At 42.0% G+C, this 15,602-nt stretch overlaps 1 long non-coding RNA gene across 11 annotated transcripts in view; it reads right to left on the bottom strand.

Moving 5' to 3' along the window:
• The window catches only part of LOC147619456 (uncharacterized), a 41,786-nt gene that overhangs the window by 16,643 nt on the left and 9,541 nt on the right, over window positions 1–15,602 (bottom strand). For 2 of the 11 annotated variants that reach the window (XR_015261866.1, XR_015261862.1), the window contains one exon: window positions 9,784–10,956. The exons of the other annotated variants lie outside the window; for them this stretch is intronic. This is a non-coding gene — a long non-coding RNA (uncharacterized LOC147619456). Of the gene's footprint in view, window positions 1–9,783; window positions 10,957–15,602 lie in introns of those variants that run through there. 11 annotated transcript variants of the gene reach the window in all.

A 15,602-nucleotide genomic window follows, 5' to 3' on the forward strand; every position in this document is an offset into this window, starting at 1 on the left:
ATAAACATCACAAAAAAAAAATCCTTCTAATAGTGTCATCATTCATAGTGCCAATGGCACTCACTCATGCTCAAACAAATTTAATTGACATTGTAATTCTCAACCCTGCATAATCACGCCTCATGATTTCCACATCACCAATCACACCTCCTTAATCATGTCCATGTGATAACTACCACATCATTAATCATGCCTGTCTAATCATAGCACAATCACAAAATTGAAGGGTAACAACCTATTTTCATGCCTCTACCGACTCAAGGTGAGGAACTACACTACATTCACTGCCATGATCACGGCAATGATCACCACATCATCACTAATCGTGAAGGAGGAATGACCCCACCTCATCATCTATTAACTACAATTGTCGACTACCCAAAAGTATTTTTTGACTAACATAAACACACTAATTCGACTATGATTCTACAGTTTACAAAATCGTGTCCTGTGATTGCCACATCACCAATCACGCTACTATGTCACCAATCATGTTCCGTGACTACCACATCACCACTCACATTGCTATGTCACCAATCATGGTTACTAAATCACGGCCATGATTGCCACATCATCTCTATAAAATCAGGACACTAGATGTGAGTGCTTAATCACAAAAATTTATTCTTCATGCTGCACAAATCCAATTCTTTTACCTTGATCCTTCTCCAATGTTCAGCTACTAAAAAGGGTAAAAAATATGAGAGTTGTCAGACCATGATTCAATAGTCTGCTGAATCACGATCGTGATTGTATTTCTAGAGAGCTGAAATTTATTCCCATATACCCTAACAATTTGGTGTTAACACAAAATTCTAAGAAATAAACTCTAACAAGGGAACATGGTGGTCCTACCAATCAGTGGACTGATAAAAAATTCTTTGTTTTAGTATCGTGGTAGGCAAGGATGTCAACCCCGACCCCCACTATATGAAGACCCGAGGTCACGACTATCCTCAAAAGGAGATGACATAACCACAAAGAAGTGGTCCAAGGGAAAGGAAAAGCTAGTCCCCTAGAAGACCAGCTATCTAGAACCTCTCATGGACCAGTGCTAGGGCCCTATCCTTGGCCACACCGAGATAGTGGACAACAAGAAAGTTTACTTTTAGTATCATTCACCCTAATGTATGTAATTAGTGAATGACATGAAATTAAGGAGAAGATGGATCAAACCGGGCTCGAGAATCTAGCAAAGGAAGCATTGAGGAAGGAATTAACCAAAAATTTAATAGTACAAAAGAGTTGATATCAAAGCTGGGATTGGCCTCTCCAGAATAAGCAAAAAAGAAGAGACTAAAGATCACCTGCCTACCATAGGGCGCCACCTGCTTTCAGTTTTCCCACCCCCATCAACTTCCACCCATGCAGAGGGGCAAGAGAAAACTATCAAAGAACTCCCCCATCAACTTTGACCCATGTAGATGGGCAAGAGAGTACCATTTAAGAAGTCCCAAGTACTCCTTCACCACCTTATGCAACTCCACAAGAGCCTACCACTCGAGAAGTACATGAAAAGGCCACTCTCCCTCAGCATGCCACTATAGGAGCCTACAGTGTGGCATAAAGCCAAAAGGAAAGCTTGCCAACCTCTGTTACAACATTAAACCCAAGTTTATACCTCCTTGGGATTCTACCGATCCATTTGAATTAGAAGATCTGATCACTCAAGTTCAAACTCGAGCCTCTGCATGACCATCGTCTTCCAAAAATCATGCATGCACTAAGAACATAAAGTAAGTTTCAGAGAGGAGGTGAAGTTTCAGAGAGGAGGTGGACACATTAGCAAAACACCAAAAGAGGGAGGAAGAATAGAAGGACGAAGAAAACTTCAAGCCACTTATGCTTCAACTATAGGACATGGACACCATAGCGAGGTGGGTGGAACCCACGAGAGCCAGAAAAAGGTCTTCTCCACCACTACATGCAAACCAAAACATAACAGGGTAGATGAATACCTAAGGCAGGGTGAGAAAGGATCTTATGAAATGGAAGCTTATGTGTTCGATCTTAGCATCCTCTCAGCTCAAATGATGGACCACAATTCCATATGTAGGTAGATCATGTAGGCAGATCTGCCCCAACCGCATGCTCAAGTGACATACTAGCACTCTCAACAGGGTTAATGTGTTGGCAAAGATGGATCAAGTAACTAAGGAGGCTGAGAAAAGGCTAAAAGAGATATCGGATGCCAACCATTCTCTTACCATGCAAGTGCAAGCACTACTTGAGTAGTTGGAGGCCCAGAAGCAAGAGGTGCTCGATGAAAGATCATGAGGGACACAACTGTAAATTCGAGTGAAAAGTATTATAGAGCAACACAAGATAGAGGTAGTTGAGTTACAAGCAAAGTCACACACGCAAATGCTAGATATACATGCAAAGCTCACCGATGAGGAGAGTAGTCACCATGCACTGGATAAACGATTGGAAGAGAAGGAGAAAGAACTGAGGGATATGGCCATGTGTCTCAAAGCATAGATGCCGGCCTTGGAAGCATAGCTAGTGCAAGCTAAGGAGATATATGAAATCCACTACTACAAATACTACAAGATCTAGGCCAAGGACCTCAAGGAAACCCTATAGAGCTTACAAAAAAAAGGATCACAATGTTACAAAGCCCCTAATAGGTCATCTCCCACTTGAATGAACAAATTCTAGATGTGCATATATAGTGACAACACTAGGGGACTGTAAGCTAAAGTAGTAGTGCTCACCAAGGAAAAATATGATCTTGTGACTCAGAATCTATAGCCCACCAATAAAGGGAGAAAGAAGTCACCAAGACCTTGGCTGAACATGAAGAGAAAGTCACCATAGTCCAACAACAACTCCTCCACACAGGGAACTAGTCGACAGAAGAGGATGAGCCTTACATTAAGTTGCTGAAAAGGGAAGCCTCTCTACTAACCTTCTAGTGGTTTCTCAAGCCCTTGCTCAGACCTTTACCATGTTTTTTGCTTCACTAACAATCTCTCTTTGTCAATATAACATTAATCTCAGGAATTAACCTAGGGGAACTTGGCACTCATACAACAACATACTACACCTTTCTTGTGCTGATCCCACCATAATCATGGCTATATTTATAGGGGCCCTCAAACTTAATGAGGGTCATGCTATGTATATTTATCCACTAAACCTAATAGATCTTTTTAGATCTTGGTGTGTAGAGTGATAATTAATTCAACTAGCTTTAACAAGGGTGAAGAGCTACTAGCGTGATAATTAATTCAACTAGCTTTAACAAGGGTGAAGAGCTACTAGTGTGATAATTAATTCAACTAGCTTTAACAAGGGTGAAGAGCTACTAGAGTGATAATTAATTCAACTAGAGTGATAATTGATTTCCCAACTAACACTCTCGATCTCAAGGAACCCTTGGATGGCTAGCTAGCCGAGGCTCCCACTCAACAGCAAGGTCATGATGCGATGTGTTCCACCCTCGACCCACCACCCTCGACCCAATCCTAGATATCTCGATTCAAGAATATAAGTAACTCATCATGAACATGAATCCTTTACTTAAGCCTCATATTATACACTAACCTATCTTGCAAATCTCTCCTTTCAATCCCACCACTCTGATACAAGCATAGGCTATGGAATAGTGGCACAACCACCTACAAATTTACCATACCCTTCAGTAGGGGACTACCCAAAAGCAACAGAACTAGGATAGTCTGATCACCCAAATACACTCTAGCCGAATGTGGAAAGAGGCTCCTTGCTAGCCAACCCATGGCTTACTTATTTGTTTGAGATTTGCATCATGATTGTGATTTTCACATGCTTACAAGTGATGGAAGTGGGAGAATTGAATAGAGTCATGGTGGGGAGGCTATGAAGAAATACAAACAGACACCGATGGCCAAGTTGCAGTGGATAGCTTTGGTATCCAACTTGACTGGAGATTGCCATTCCTTACCATCAAGGTATATGCTCACATATAGAGAGCATCTCCATGGCACCTTCGTATTAACCCATTGTATGTGCTAATCAAACGAAGGTTTACTGCCAGGGAGTTCCAAGAAAGGAGGGCTCGTGATTGTTCTTTCATCTACAACTACCCTTGCTTCGAGCAGCATAGCCTCTACAACACTCTTAACAAATAATGGTAGTTCATGCTCACCACAATGGATGTATGGAGGAAGGCGATCCCCAATCCAGCAATAGTGGCCAACTATGTGGTTTATCAAGCTGATCATCCTTCTTATTGATATTCATGATGATTGTGTCCACAGCTACTACAACTATGAAGGGATGCACTTCGATCTCAACAAAGAACCTTTTGATAGTGGCATCATGTAATACTATCATCGGCTATGTTGTCGGCCCACGTACATGCATACCACTTTCAAAGATATGATTGATACTGACTTTCGGAGGTCACTCTATTTTCTTTCCCAAACCCTTTGTGTCCCCCTAGACATGGAAGAGCTACCACAAAGAGTATCTAGGGCAATAGGCCTTGTGACAATAGATTCTGAGGATGGAATCTCCAACTGGTAGGGGTTTGTTAGCCCCATTTTGAGGTTAGCCTAGCATCTCTCCGTTACATATAAGAGAGATAGCACAATAAGTTTCATGACATAGCACTATAAATGTAACTATGGGAATGGCTGGGAATGCCAAAAAATTGTATCTAGTAATCATTTAGCTCAGCTTTTTTGGGCACCCAAGTGTGAATAAGGGCTAATTATATAGATAACAACATTCTCATAATGCAAGACACAGTTCCCCTTTATTCGCTTTGATTCTAGTCTTATCTCCTTACTCTCTTATGTCTATGGCATGAGAGAGAAACTTGAGAGAGGTGAGAGAGAGCTTCATTCTTGGTGCATGTTCGTCTTATGCTTTGTGCTTATGAGTGTGAGAGTAGAGAGGAGGTAGTGTCCTTGTATGAAGAGAGGCAACCTCATTGGTGATAGCTTAAGGAGGAGGTAAAGGACTAGAGCTAGCTACCACTTGCATAGCTTGGAGTCTTCAGAGGTAGAAGCTTGGATATACCGGCAAGTTCCCCATGACGTTGAGGTAAGCATTGTCCATTGCAAAATAGGAGAGGGATAGTGTAGCCTATAATAATAGCTTACATAACCACAATACATAACCACAATTCTAAGTGGGTCAACTAGGCCTTTGATGGCAAGAATCAACCATTCCCTAAATGACATTACACTAGTCAAAGAGAATAGAGGAGAAAAATAGGATGCAAGAAAACCTTGTTAATTATGCTATCAATATAGAGAATCTAGTGTAGATATAAGAGTCCACAAGTCTTCATTATAAGTTAAAGTAGAATAGGGCCCATGTAAATATAGTACGGCTCCATTGTGCCCTTATGAAGCATCTATAGAATTGCAAGGTCATCAACACCAAGTGGGTTTACAAAGCCAAGTTCAAATCTCATGACTCATTAAAGAAGTATAAGGCTCAACTAGTGGTATAATCATTTGTGTTGGTTGAAGAATTTAACATCTAAGAGATATTTTCTTCCACAACTAGACAAGGTAGTTAGAAACATTAGTTCTGATACGTAGGATATGTGTTAAATATAAAAGTACAAAAATAATAATAAGATAAGATCCATTAAGTACACCACTCTTTTTATAATTTAAATAGTATCAACTATAAAATATAGTTAATAATTATTTACACATTATGTATAAAGGCATAGTATATAAAATATAGTATGTCAAAAATAATTGTGTAATTTTGATATACTATAAAATATAGTATATAAAAAATAATTCTATATACAAAATGTATAAAGATGCACTATGGAAAAAAGCATATGGGAGAAATGGAGGAGAAATGATGAGGAATACAAGCCCGTGGGCAGTCGGGTATGTGTGGAAAGGCATGCCACCATATATACCCAGTAGTGGGGAACCTTATCCCCATTCCCTCTATGTGGTGATCCAGAGTTCTCCTCCCTCCGTCGTTATAGGAGCGTAAAATTGGTATTAGAGTAGGCATTCCATTCATCGGGGTCTGCGCGTGACCCCCAGTGGGCTAGGCCCACTCAAAGGTTTTTCAACCATTCAAGATTTAATGAACTCAAAAGCAAGATTAGGGCACTTACTTGTAGCTCCCACTTTTGTTGTAGCCTCCCAAGCTTCTCATGCTCCAATTTCTCCATTGAACTCCATCGTATGTAGAAAAAAAATCAAACCAATCAAACATGCATCTCATAACCTACTCCTACCGGTGGATTTGCATTCCATCTGGGCAAATCAAGACTCTAGCTAGAATGTGGAGGATCCTAAGCTAAATGCATTCCCTGACAGCATTGCCAAAGATGTTCACCATAATGAGCATACTTCCTTGCATGAGAGAGGGAGAAGAGAAGAGAAAAGAGATAATGCATACTTCCTTGCATGAGAGAGGGAGAAGAGAAGAGAAAAGAGATAATGCAAGGGTCGGTGTTCAGGAACAAGAACTTAGCCAACCCTAATGAGGGTTAATTCCTCAATGTAAAGCCACTAGGGGCTCACTCCACCACCACTTGTGTTACCCAAGTGGAGCTATCCTCAAGCTATGCAGAGCTCAACGCCTACCCAATGCCTTCATTTGTGCAAGAGTGAAGGAGAGAGAGAGAGAGAGAGAGAGAGAGAGAGAGAGAGAGAGAGAGAGAGAGGGAGGGAGAGGTATAAACGTCGGTAGAATGCAACACGAGGCCAAGTGGAGCTTTCCTCAAGCTATGGAGAGCTCAACGCCTACCCAATGCCTTCATTTGTGCAAGAGTGAAGGGGAGAGAGAGAGAGAGAGAGAGAGAGAGAGAGAGAGAGAGAGAGAGAGAGAGAGAGAGCAAGAAGAAGAAGAAGAGGCAAGCAAAGGGAACCTCACCTACATGCACACACACAAAGGGAAGCAAAGGGAACCTCACCTGCATGCACACACACACAAAGGGAAGCAAAGGGAACCTCACCTGCAAGAAGAAGAAGAGGCAAGCAAAGGGAACCTCACCTACATGCACACACACAAAGGGAAGCAAGAAGAAGAGCAAGAAGAAGAAGAGGCAAGCAAAAGGAACCTCACCTGCATGCACACACACACAACCAAGCAAGCAAGCATGCACCCACATAAGCTTACCACCATATCCACAAGAGAGTGAGGGGGAGAGAGAGAGAGAGAAAGAAAGAAAGAAAGATTGTATTAATGTCTCTCTTAGGCCAAAGAGAACTGGCCTATGACACAAAACCATGTATAATGTATGTGGTATCTCTGAGTATCAAATGGTGCTCAGTGCAAAACTGCCACTGTGAGTTCGAGATGTATATACATATATAAGGATGGAGCACTACTGGGGTAAATGCACAACTATATGCTAGGGTGATACAACGATGCTCAATGCAGGCATGCTCCTAGTCAGCTCCATCCTGTGGGTGAGGGGGGGGTGTAATATGTCATACATGTCAGCGCCAATTGTAATGATATGCAAGATGGCCGCCAGATCAATGGGTCCTGGCTGTCCTCTCTCCTGTAGTCGCCTCTGGTGTCGTGCCCAAATGTCCTTGATCATATGTCGATGTCTGTGGGAAGGTCAGTATCCGGGCGCTTGTGGACGCCGCAATGCTCGAATCTCCTCTGCTCTCCTCAAAGTGACTCCTCGCCCCATCAGTGTGGGATCTCGCATGGCTATCCTCTGGAAGAAATCGGTCAGCTGAGTCTATCGGATCTGGGCTCTCCTCTCTCCGAGCTAGAGTAACTGCACTATGTGTCTATATATCTCTAGTAAGAAGGGCCCAAGTACTTGTTGGTTTGATATATGCAAGATGGACTGAAAAGATGTGTCTGCTCCTCTAAAGAGAGTAGGGTAGGTGGCTCTGATCCCATCATAATATGGACATATGCATACAAAGTGTAACTCGTTCTCCACATCCTCTCTACATAATCTCTCCTCCCGTGGGATGCCGGTTGCTCGTCTAGCCTCAATCTTTAGGGGGTGTGATGAAACTCAGAGCTGTCCAATCACTACTCTCAGAGCATGTGGAAGATATAGATCCATGTAGTGTGGTCTCTAAATGAAACCATCATAACTCAGCATCAAGAAATGATCTCTATAGTATGCCGTCTTCATACAAAGAGGCTGTGATGGTGTCACCCATGTGTGCATAATATGTCTCTGAATCATCTCCTGCTGCCTGATGACTCTATTCCTCTCAGTGTGTGAGAGGGAGAGGTGTGGGGCATGTAGATCATACTGGGTAGGTGGTAATCGGTCTATATCATACCCAAAACTCTGAAGCCACTGGACTACCTGTGTATACCATGAGCGACTGTCCCCTGACTCTACAAGCTACCTAGATGCCTCAAAAGCAATGCACGGGAGTCGGTCCACTGGCATGTCACTGAATCTGTGTAAGAAACATACTATCTAAAAGAGTGCCTCCACTGGTGCAGCAAACTCTGCTCTCACAATGTGATAATGGGATTGTCCACTTTTCATATTTCATAAGATTGGTTCTTCTAGCTCTATGTACACTGAGGCTTATGCTTATGGCCAACATTACACAAGTTATAAGCTCAGGCATCCACCTATCTTTTACATAAAGCACTTAGCGTGGTTTACATAAAAAAGAGTTACATGTAACCACGCTTTAAAATAATGTTAACCAGTGTGGTTAACAGAGTTCCTTGAAGACATGCAAGATATGCTACAGGTAGCAAAAGATAGCATACGTAGTGCACAAGATTGTGCGAAGACGTATGTAGACAAGGGCCGCAGAGAAGTAGCCTTTGAAGAAGGTGACTTCATATATTTGAAAGTCCCTCCGAAGTTGGAGACTTTAAAGATGGGAAAGTGTGAAAACTTTCTCGTACATACTGTGGTCCCTTTAAAATCCTTAGGAGGGTGGAGGATTAGCGTACAAACTTTAGCTCGAGAGCTCTCGAGTTCATCCTATTTTTCATGTCACTAGACTACAAAAAATTGTTGACCATAAGGAGAACGTAGTTTCTCCAAGCGTTTTGGTGGAGTTGATCGAACCACCATCTATTCCACACGAGCTCGAGAGGATTCTCAAATTGAGAGATCGAAACATGAGGCACATTGTGTACCGAGAGGCCCTTGTTAAGTGGAAAGATTGTGAGGATGCGGTATCCTCGTGGGAGTGCTTGAGTACGCTAACTAAGAGCTTTTCAAAGTTTGTTTTCGCATATGAAAACTCTTCTTGAGGGGGAGGGGGAGTAATGTTACGTAGCTGTGGGGAGCTCGACCGACTTTGAGATTGCTTGTCAAAGTGTGGGCACGGCGAGTGAGCCGTGGTGAGCTGTGGTTCAAGGGAGAGGGTACCTAGGTGTACTAGTACCGCGGGGCAGTCGGGTATGTATGGGCAGGCAGGCCACCATATATACCGGCAGTGGGGGAACCTTATCTCCATTCCCTTTAGGGCTAGGTGGTGATCCAAAGCTCTCCTCCCTCTGTCGTTAGGAGCGTAACAAAAATATACAAGATCCATAGTGTAAACCTAACTATATGAGGTGGTGCTATAACTAAGCCATAACTCTAGTAAACCAAAGTAGGAACCTCCTAAATGAGTTAGCACTATAACTATGCCATAACGCTAGGAAACCAAAGTGGTTGTCATATAGCCTATAAAACATTGGTGGCATATCAACTATGATCTCACCAACCATGCCAATTGCATAAGTGTGGAGGTGTCATCCAAACGTGTCATCCCTATCCGCACTAGTTTAGCTCAATACCTCTAATAGTTGGGTCCACGCTTACCAAACCATATAGAATGATTCTTGAAATCAAAATCAACAATTGGGCTGAGCTTCAAGGTAAATAGAGGGCCAATGGGGCAAGTTAGATTTTGATAAGCATACAATACTTGATTACAATCCAAGTAGAAGTGCCAATTACATATAGGGAGGGTGCAATATATTACTTTGTTGATTTTTGTAAAGATTTTGACACTGTCCCTAGGAAAATCCTTTGGCAGAGAATGCACGACATTGGATCAATGGGTAAGACATGGCTTTGGGATTGGTGGGTGTGTTTAGAGCTTTCCATTGGTGCTGTGCTACCCGCATTTGAAAGCTATGGAAAGAATGGGTTGAAAAGAGGGAATGTCAGTTTTTCTTTGTGTATTAGATTGATTGGATTTGTGTAGTTTATAGCGTTGGTTGTTTGTTTTGTTTGCGTTGATAATGATTAAGCGTGAGATTAGCATTAAGATTGGATTAAGGCTTGCATTGTTTGATTGCATGCTAGGGATTAAGTAGCGATTAAGGTTGCATTAATAAACTTGGATTGGATTGCTTGCCTGGTTTGCCTTGCATTACAGTTGATTAATTGAGTCTTTGAACAGGTTTGCAGATCGAGTTTGCCTGGTTCGAGTTGGTAATAATATTTGTTTTATCCTTAATTCTGGTTAAAGGCTCTGTTGATTCTATAAGTAACTGCAATTTCTTCTTGTTGACATAATCTCATGATAAGTGCATGAGTAATCGACGCTAACTAAAGGGATTTAGCATTTGGTTAATTGGAGCTTAATCTGCCCCTAAGCACGTTGCTATCTTGCGCTTAATAGTACTGGGAACCCATCAACTGATTCATTGGCTAATCCAGCCTTAATGAAGAATTAAACCTGGCCTAATGAAACTAGGGGCGTGTCAAGCGCGCAGGCGTGAAAGCATTGATCACTCGGCTGCCATGTCACTGATCTGATGCACACATCAGCTTCTAGGTAGCCCACTCAACATTTGAAAGGCCATGTCAGCATTTGTTTCTAGTCAAATCGCTTCGCCCATACAGATCGTTTATAGTGCACAACTCGGATCGTTTTAGAGTTGGATCATCCGATCCCAGAAGTCCGATCGTAACCAGTGATCGTCTGTAGAAAAGTGGAATCGTCGATCCAGATCGTTAGTCGAACTAGAATCATGTGATCGGACTCAAAAGTCAGACCGTCTAATAGTCAAATCGTCCAAAAGTCGAATCGTCTGAAAGTCAAAAAATATCGAAAAGTTGGATTGGCACTAGAATCATACGATCCAAATGGGAGCATGTCCAAGGGGCTTAAAAATCTAAAATCTTGAGTAGAGGGATTCATGCAACTGATCAAGAAACTCTCAAAAATACAAAAACTCAAAAAGACCAAAAGACCAAAAACATTGGAAAACCTAGAAAACCCAAAAAAATTATAAGATCCCAAAATACCAAAAACATTAGAAAATCCAAAATTCATCAAATACATTAAAAATTCACAAAAAGAGACCAAGAATTTTGGACCAAGTGGGTCATCAACACTTTGAGGGTAAACCAACATTGGCAAAAGCATGAGACGTGAAGACTGAGTAATGGTGACTAGAGATTTTCCATGATGGATTTAAGCTACAAAACACTCGACCGAGAGGCATATACTTCTTAGTTATAGATGATTGGTTGTGCCACCATGGAAAGTCTGACTAATTCAGCGCGTATGGAGATAGTGAGATCGCATCGAGAATGCCCAAACTAAGAGTAATTGGATTAGACTAGAAGAGATTTTGATGCATAGAATCCTCGAAGACTCCTCTCCTAGTGAGGGGAAAAGTCATTCATTGGCCAATGAGGACCCGATTCTAGAGATTCGGATGGAACCAATTAGTAGTGGATTTCAATTCACACCATCAGGTTCCCCTTTAATCTATTACATCTTAGTACTACCAGAGGTCATACCTTAAGGTCAAGTAGGACTGACTCTTGCTACTACAATGAGGGTGCTGTGAATATGGGTCAAGTAGTCTCGACAAGATCCGATGCAAAGTCTAAACCCAATATCAATTGAATGGTACGGATCCTTTGGAAGCTCCTTGAGACTTTCATGTACACTGATGGGAACCATGTGGGACATCAAACCAAAGGCAATGGGGGATAACCAGCTTGTCCATTTTGAAAACCCCATTGATGGGAACCATGTGGGACATCAAACCAAAGGCAATGGGGGATAACCATCAAAATATAAGGCCAAAGGCAATGGGGGATAACCAGCTTGTCCATTCTGAAAACCCCATTGTAAGAAGGTTCACAAATAGAGAGGGAGGGCAATTTTTCATTGATAAGTTTGGAAATCTTTATTACCCATAGAGGTAGATAGAAATAAACACGCACGAAGACCAAGAAAATCTCCAGAATACACTTCTCACACCACCTCCTCTACTAAATTTGGACGGAAATCTCCGTCTTCACTAGCACATGTAGCCTCTATACGTCCCTACTATTAGATGACCAATCCAACAATGATGTACGTGCCACAAGGTTCAAAGAACTTTGGGATCTAGGGGAGAAGATTCATGCTCAGACGCTTCATAAGAAAACCGAGGATAAGGTGGCAAAAAAGTGATTGAACGTATGGAGGCAAAGTGGAGAGTATCTCCCAGAGAACCTAGGAAGGTGTGTCCTTATTATGGTGATGGCCACTCAGTAGAAGATTTCTTACATGACACAAGGGTGTGTCAGTACAATCTTGCCAATATAATTGTAGAACCCCCTACCTTGCCGGCTAGCCCACCATTGGCCATACCTGCCCCTCCAAGTGGGCCCCCATATGGGACCTACGTTTCCTCCTCATGTTCCTAGCGCTCCTATGCCTCATGGTGGCCTGATGAGAATAGAATCCCCTCCACCTGTTCTTGGACCACAACCACCTATTCCTAGAGTTTCACCTACTACTAGATGTTGTAGCGCTCACCATCATTGAAGATGTAACATACATGCATGTGCATTCACTAGATCAAGTAGACTATGTAGGTCTTCTAAGAGACCCATATGGAAAATCAATCCACTAGACATGCATGTGCATCCACTAGATCAAGTAGACTCCTATGCAAGTCTACCAACAGACCCTTATGGCAAACCAATCCCTATCCCAAGAGCCAGAACCGTGAACTACACACCAACACTAGAACACCACTTGGTACTTATTATGCTACTACCACCACCGACTAACCTATGACTCATGTCTTTCGGCTTGCACTAGCTAGTGCTTATGGTGGCTGTGGGATTCCTATGGGCTACTATAGGGTGAAACGAGGGTGAAACTATAGAGCCTAGCGAGAACCATTAGCCTATTATGTGTGTGGTGGGCCACACACGTAGCAAACCATTAGCCTGTTACGTGTGTGGTGGGTCACACTTGAAAAAAGAGTGCCCCCATCTAGTCTTTGGTGACCCTAGTAGAGGTGGTGCCTAGGCTATGGGATTAAGCATACTATTGCAAATTGCCCTGGTAAGCCTATGACATCAAGAGGGGATAACAATCATATTGCACCTCTCACCATGTGATGAGCACTTTTTACATGTAAGCAACACACCTGCTATCCTCGAGATGACAAAGATCCTGGCATTGACAAGAGCCCAAGCAAAAGCCATAAAAGACCACAGTCCCAAGGATGTAGACAAGGCATCACAAGCTTCTACAAAACAATCCAAGCAATAGAAGAAGAGAGCGAGAATGCTCAAAAGGAAAACAAATTCCACTTTGGAGGAACTAGAGCACATCAAGGAAGATGGTGAAGTAATCATTGAATCCCGATCTGACTATCTTCTTCCTCTGAAGGTGAATTCCTAAAAGATGACATCCTAGACATGGCACAGAAACAAGTGGTAGGTCGACTTGATTGGGATGCCATCAAGCCTTTGCCAAAGAAACTCAACCAGTACCCAAATCCATTATAGAAGAGATTGAGAGACTAAAAGTTACTCAGCAAGAGATGGAAGGAGCGATTGTACCTATGGACCTACCCCAATAAACCACTTACTAATGAAGCCTTGTAAGAATAAATGCTTAACGATGTAAAGAAAAGTGATGTCTACTCTCAGGTTGAGCTTAATGTCCATCATTGAAGAAGTCCTCGAACCTCCTTTTTAACCTATATTGGAATTAAAAGAAGAAGGGGTACAATTCACAACTGTAGATTTATCCCATAGGGCCAACTCTTCATCCTCCAATGTTGCCTCAAAAACCAACTGGAAGCCATAACCTCTATAAGAGTGCCTATGTTTGGAACACGAAGGCATCATAAGGATTTTTCAGGGATGTAAGCAATCTTTTCAGCCCCCATCACTGTTTCTTTGTAACAATTCTTGAAAAGAGATACAAGTGTCTAGCTCAATATCAAGAACTGGTTAGACTCTAAATATGACCTAGATTCCATGGGATGAGTTTGATTCGGGCTCAAAAGAGGAAGAGGTGATTAAGATGAATCCTTAAACGTAGATTCCATGGTATGAGTCTGATTTGGGCTCAAAAGAGGAAGAGGTGATTAAGATGAATCCTCAGACGTTGGACAACTATGTACTTGTCAAGAAAATTGGCAAGTACTTTGAGGGAGAGGATCTCAATGACTCTACCTCTAAAATTGGGAAGAGCATCATGTGCGGACATCTTGGATGGTGGTGCTGGTGTGAGCGTAACAACAAGAAATCAATGGGAACATTGGGGTTGCCCAAAACTATGTGATACAATTCTCAAGACTAAATTAGCAAATGGCAATGTGACACTACCCTCAGGAGAGCTTTACTGGTCAACAAGTGGGTTAACTTTTGATCATGTATTTGTGATTATTGATTTTAAGAAGTCAACAATGTATGATGTGATCTTAGGCTATCACTCATGAGGCAACTTAACATGGTCCATGATTGGGAAAACGATTTTACTTACGATTGTTGATTTTAAGAAGTCAACAATTTATGATGTGATCTTAGGCTGCCATTTATGAGGCAACTTAAAAAGGTCCATGACTGGGGAAACGACATGTGTACCTCCGAAAGAAGGACATAATTATGCGAGTATTTTAGTTGAGTTGGAACCTGAGTAATAGTGGAGTGAAGCCAATATCTAGCTTTTAAACCTTTAAGGGTCCGAGAGAACTCTTGTAGCCGAGGATCATCAAGATTGGTTATGTTACTTAGGTGCATACTAATCTTGGTAGACGACTTTTGTTGTAACTCGGGAGAGGGGAGATGAGCCTTATGCAGTTTTATTGCCTAAGGTTGAGGCAACCACTTCTTTTATGGGAATGACCCGAAGTCCAAAAAACTAAGTCACTGTACACAGAGACAACATAGCAAAGAGTTGGCTACATGAAGCAAAAGCCAATAATAAGGATCTTGCCAAGGAAGACAACAACAATGATGACCCTCGCTAGGTATCTGACGATTTCAAAAACTACTCAATAGGCAAGAATGAGTCATTAAGCTTGAAAAGGCAAATGATCACCAAGGAGTGATCTAGACCAAATTTTTGATGGACTTGAAAGACTAAGGAGATAAATCTCGTTGATCCAAGAGAAGGCTATAAACCAGTGAACATTGTAGTAGACCTCTCCTCAGAATGAGGAGCGGGAATTGATAACACTCCTCGAGGTATATAAAGATGTATTTGCTTGAACCTATGAAGACATGAAAGGCGTATCTCCTTCTTTGGTAATGCACACCATATATATACCTAGATGAATCCAGCAACATGCCCAAATTCACCTTCTAGGAACATGCATGTTATATACTCATGGTAGTCCACCCACAAGACTATATAACTATCAACTCCAGTATACATAGTATGGACTAGATACTACGACATCCCCACTAACGTCATCAGTGCCCAACT

The sequence above is a fragment of the Cibotium barometz genome, chromosome 33, assembly GCF_041138505.1.
Source record: "Cibotium barometz isolate CiBa-2024 chromosome 33, ASM4113850v1, whole genome shotgun sequence".
Classification (NCBI taxonomy): Eukaryota; Viridiplantae; Streptophyta; class Polypodiopsida; order Cyatheales; family Cibotiaceae; genus Cibotium; species Cibotium barometz.